The sequence below is a fragment of the Mustela erminea genome, chromosome 5 (genome assembly GCF_009829155.1).
Source record: "Mustela erminea isolate mMusErm1 chromosome 5, mMusErm1.Pri, whole genome shotgun sequence".
Lineage (NCBI taxonomy): Eukaryota > Metazoa > Chordata > Mammalia > Carnivora > Mustelidae > Mustela > Mustela erminea.
In genome coordinates this window covers 52375507-52381506 of record NC_045618.1, presented here as the reverse complement: position 1 = coordinate 52381506, position 6000 = coordinate 52375507, and positions in this window count along the sequence as shown.

Here is a 6000-nt window from a genome sequence, read left to right as displayed (position 1 = left end):
TACTCTAACCAGCTGTTATTACATTTCTGTTTCTAAGAGAAATGGTCAGATTCCTCAAAAATATCTTTCTCCTATAACCTCATTCTAAATCCTTTAATTGTAGATTAAGAAAGCTTATTTGAATTGAAGTGGTCTATAGCAGTTAAATGAGATACTGAATTGGAGTTTTTACTCTCCTATTCTAAAAGTAAGAAAAGAGCTTGAGACAAGATGGCGGGGATGTAGGAGGAGGTGCCCATTCAACCTGCACCCTAAAGTGAGCTGATTACCTTCCAAAGATCTCCAATCACCCACGAAATCAGCCTGAAATCAGAATTATACACGTCTGGATCTCTACTGGAGCAGAAGACGCCAGTGGGCAGGTAAAGCAGAGTGGGAAAGTTGGACTGATATCAGAAGATAAGTAAAAGGGGGAGGGAGCCACCAGAGGCGACCCATTGGAAAGTAATATCCCAATACGAGAGTGCCCTGCACCTGGGGACCAGCATTAACTCGGGAGTCTGGTAGAAAGCACTCAAAAAGAGCAAAGGATCACGGGGGGGGGGGGGAATTGCGGAATTGGGGTGTTAGGGTCCGGGCTTAAGTCCCCATCCCAGGACAGCCACCCCTGGCACAGAGCCAGAGAGAGTGCGGCAGAGAAACCAGGTCTCTCCCTGAACCACCAGCGCGTGCCTGAGAGTGCATGGCGCCCGGCTCCCCGTGAGGGGCTGGGAGCCTCGCCAGCCAACAGAAGCACAGCCTTTTGGCAGTCCCCAGGCAAGTGCCCTGCTGTGCCATCAGAGTCCGAGTCGTGCCCCGCGCCCTCCCCTGAGAGAGGTGCACACAAACGCCAGCCGGGTGCTCTCTGACCAGAAAGACCAGGCACTCCCAGCCTGGGCCAGCGGGAAAATCTCAGTGTGTGATCGCTGCTTGGAACTTCTTTGGCAGTCTGGAGCTGCCCAGAGAGCTGCCACTGCTGTGGTTTTGGGTACAAGCAAAAAATCCTGAGTCCTCAGGGACCGCGCGTGACTGGGAACCTGCTCTGCCAGCAGCCAAGGGGGGATTTATATGGGCTCTGCAGCCAGACTGACGCTTCTCTCTGAGAGGGAGGTCAGGGTGCAGTTTGCTTTCCTCTAAACCTACAAAAACCATCAAAGGAGGTCAAGGCGAGAGAGAAAAACAAAAGTGAACAAATATAAAAACCTCCAGAGAACAAAAGCCTGAAAAAAACAGTTTCCTCAGAGCCCACCCCCTTGAGGGGGATGCCAGGACTTAGCTGAGAGAACGTCAGGGACTGAAAACCCACGTGGCAGGCCCCTCCCCCAGAAAACCAACCCGGAAAGGAAAAAAAAAAAAAAAAAAAAAAAGACGACAAGAGAACAACCACCACTACTTCATAGGACAATTTTTATTATTAATTCAATCCCACTATTCTGGCTCATTTTTTTATATAGTTAATTTTTTATTATTATAATTTTTTAACCTATTTACCGTCACAGTGAGATGTCCAGTACATCAAATTCCATAATAACCTTCTAACCTGAACTTTTTGATACATACACCTGTGTTTTCCTTTTGCATTTCTATTTTTTAAATTTCTTTTTTTTTAATTTTAGTTTAGTTTATTCCTTTTTTTAATTTTTATTTTCTAATATTCATATAGAGTTAAACTTCAAGGTAATCCCCTTTCCCCAATCAATGCCACCCCTATAGGTAAACCAATTCCTAATCCCCCCTTATCTTAGGGAAGTTGAGTCCTTTAACAAAGATATCAAGATACATCCAGGAAGAATCAAAACAACCTTCCTCACCCACACTGAGAATTTACAACCACTCTCCCATCTTTTTTCTTCTACCAGTATTTCTGGTAGTTTTTGTGTTTGGGTTTGTCCTGATAGTATATAAATCTTACACTCAGGGTTCTTTTTGACGAGGTTCTTCCTTTATATGCATATATATATATATGCAAATATATATATATATATTTTTCTCTTGTCATATACTTTTATCAGTCTTTTTGTTTGTCTGTGTCTGTTTGTATACTTCATAAATCTTACCCTGGGGCCCACTGGGGATAAACCTTCTCTTTTATCTCACCTTTCTTTCCTGTCTCTCTCCCTTTCTCTTTTTTTTCTTTTCCTTTTCTTTTTCCACTCATTTGGGTGGGGAACCCTGATTGCTCAGAAGCATTTCAGGGTGCACTTTGACTGCACCGCAGTCAACATATCCAGCTACACACATTCAGCCATCTCTCACCAAAATGACTAGGAGGAGGAATGCCCAACAAAAGAAAAATACAGAGGATGGACCTTCTGCAACAGAGCTAATGGCTATCAACATAGACAATATGTGGGAAAGAGAATTCAGGCTAACAATTATCCAAGCAATAGCTAGGTTGGAGAAAGCCATGGGTGACCAAACGGAATTGATTAGGGCCGAACTGAAAATGACCAGAGATCATGTTTTCAATATTAGGGAAGAGCTGAAAGCTACCAAGGATGAGCTTCACAATGCTCTCAATGAGTTCCAATCTAATCTAAATTCTCTCAACGCTAGAGTAACTGAGACAGAAGATAGAATTAGTGATCTGGAGGACAAACAGATAGAGAGAAAGGATCAGGAGGAAGCCTGGAACAAACACAGCTTAAAAGCCACGAAAACAGAATCAGGGAAATAAATGATGCCATGAAACGTTCCAATGTCAGAATTATTGGAATCCCTGAAGGGGAGGAGAAAGAAAGAAGTCTAGCAGATATAGTGGAACAACTTCTTCATGAAAATTTTCCAAATCTCGTGAATGGAACCAGCATTTATGAACTAGAGGCCGAAAGGTTTCCCAGCAAGATTACAGATTCTCGAAAGTCCTCAAGACACCTAATAGTAAGAATGAAGAATTATAATTGAAGGCAGAACCTCTTGAAAGTAGCTAGGACAAAGAAGATCCTTACGTACAGAGGCAAGCCCATCAAAATAACTTCAGACCTGTCCACAGAGACCTGGCAAGCCAGAAAGGGCTGGCAAGATATATTCAGGGCACTGAATGAGAAGAACATGCAGCCAAAAATACTTTATCCAGCAAGACTGACATTCAAAATGGTTGGAGAGATAAAGAGTTTCCAGGACCGGCAAAGCTTAAAAGACTATGCAACCACCAAGCCGATACTGCAGGAAATATTAAGGGGGCTTCTTTAAAGGAGGAAAAAGTCCAAGAATAGCATTGAACAGAAATATAGAGACAATCTACAGAAAGAAAGACTTCAAAGGTAACACAATGTCAATAAAAACGTATCTATCAATAATCACCCTCAATGTGAATGGCTTAAATGCGCCCATAAAATGGCACAGGGTTGCAGACTGGATAAAACAACAGGACCCATCCATATGTTGTCTACAAGAGACCCATTTTGAACCTAAAGATACACCCAGACTGAAAGTGAAGGGATGGAGAAGCATCTTTCATGCCAATGGGCCTCAAAAAAAGGCTGGGGTAGCAATTTTCATATCAGACAAATTATATTTTAAATGAAAGACTGTAGTCAGAGATCCAGAATGACACTACATCATTCTTAAAGGGACTACCCACCAAGATGATCTAACAATTGTAAATATCTATGCCCCCAATATGGGAGCAGCCAATTACATAAGAAAACTGTTAATCAAGATAAAGAGTCATACTGATATGAATACACTAATCATAGGAGATCTTAACACACTTCTCTCAGAAATAGACAGATCATCGAAGCAGAAAATCAATAAAGAAACAAGAGCATTGAATGACACATTGGAACAGATGGACCTCATAGATATATACAGAATATTCCACCCTAAAACAACAGAATACTCATTCTTCTCAAGTGCACATGAAACTTTCTCCAGAATAGACCACAAATAAGTCACAAATCAGGACTCAACTGATACAAAAAGACTGACATTATTCCCTGCACATTCTCAGATCACAATGCTTTGAAACTGGAGCTCAATCACAAGGAAAAGTTCAGAAGGAACTCAAACACCTGGAAGCTAAAGACCACCTTGCTTAAGAATGCTTGGATCAACCAGGAGATCAAGGAAGAACTGAAACAATTCATGGAAACCAATGACAATGAAGACACTTTGGTCCCAAACCTATGGGATACAGCAAAGGCAGTCCTAAGGGGAAAATACATAGCTATCCAAGCCTCCCTCAAAAAAATTGAAAAATCCAGAACACAGCAGCTGTCTCTACACCTTAAAGAACTGGAGAATCAACAACAAATCAGACCAACTCCACACATAAGAAGGGAAATCATCAAGATTAGAGCTGAGATCAATGAGGTAAAAACCAGAGATGTAGTAGAACATATCAATGAAACTAGAAGCTGGTTTTTTGAAAGAATCAATAAGATCAATAAACCACTGGAGACACTAATCCAAAAGAAAAGAGAGAAAGCTCAAATACATGAAATTATGAATGCAAAGGGAGAGATCACAACGAACACCAAGGAAGTAGAAACAATCATCAGAAGATATTATCAACAGTTATATGCCAATAAGCTAAGCAACCTAGATGAAATGGATGCATTCCTGGAAAACTGTAAACTCCCAAAATTAAATCAAGAAGAAATTGACAACCTGAATAGACCAATATCTAGTAACGAGATTGAAGCGGTGATCAAAAACCTCCCAAAAAACAAGAGCCAAGGACCTGATGGATTCCCCGGAGAATTATACCAAACTTTCAAAGAAGAAATAACACCTATTCTCCTGAAGCTGTTTCAAAGAAGAAACTTCCTGACTCTTTCTATGAAGCCAGCATTACCCTGATCCCCAAACCAGGCAAAGACCCCACCAAAAAGGAGAATTTCAGACCAATATCACTGATGAATATGGGTGCTAAGATTCTCAGCAAGATCCTAGCAAACAGGATCCAACAGCACATTAAAAAGATTATCCACCATGACCAGGTGGGATTCATCCCTGGGCTACAAGGATGGTTCAACATTCACAAATCAATCAGTTGATAGAACAAATTAATAAGAGAAGAGAGAAGAACCACATGGTCCTCTCAATTGATGCAGAAAAAGCATTTGACAAAATCCAGCATCCGTTCCTGATTAAAACGTTTCAAAGTATAGGGATAGAGGGAACATTCCTGAACTTCATCAAATCTATCTATGAAAGACCCACAGCAAATATCATCCTCAATGGGAAAAAGCTTGCAGCCTTCCCATTGAGATCAGGAACAAGACAAGGATGACCACTCTCACCACTCTTTTTCAACATAGTTTTAGAAGTCCTAGCAACAGCAATCAGACAACAAAGGGAAATAAAAGGTATCCAAATTGATAATGAAGAAGTCAAACTCTCTCTCTTTGCAGATGATATGATTCTTTATGTGGAAAACCCAAAAGACTCCACCCCCAAACTACTAGAACTCATACAGCAATTCAGCAATGTGGCAGAATAAAAGTCAATGTACAGAAATCAGTGGCTTTCTTATACACTAACAATGAAAACACAGAAAGGGAAATTAGAGAATCGATTCCATTTACTATAGCACCAAGAACCATAAGATACCTGGGAATAAACCTAACCAAAGAGGGAAAGGATCTGTACTCAAGGAACTACAGAACACTCATGAAAGAAATTGAAGAAGACACAAAAAGATGGAAGACCATTCCATGCTCTTGGATTGGAAGAATAAACATTGTTAAAATGTCTATACTGCGTAGAGCAATCTATACTTTTAATGCCATTCCGATCAAAATTCCACCGGTATTCTTCAAAGAGCTGGGGCAAATAATCCTAAAATTTGTATGGAATCAGAAGAGACCCCAAATCGCTAAGGAAATGTTGAAAAACAAAAATAAAACTGGGGGCATCATGTTACCTGATTTCAAGCCAAACTACAAAGCTGTGATTACCAAGACAGCATGGTACTGGTATAAAAACAGACACATAGACCAGTGGAACAGAGTAGACAGCCCAGATATGGACCCTCAACTCTATGGTCAAATAATCTTCGACAAAACAGGAAAAAAT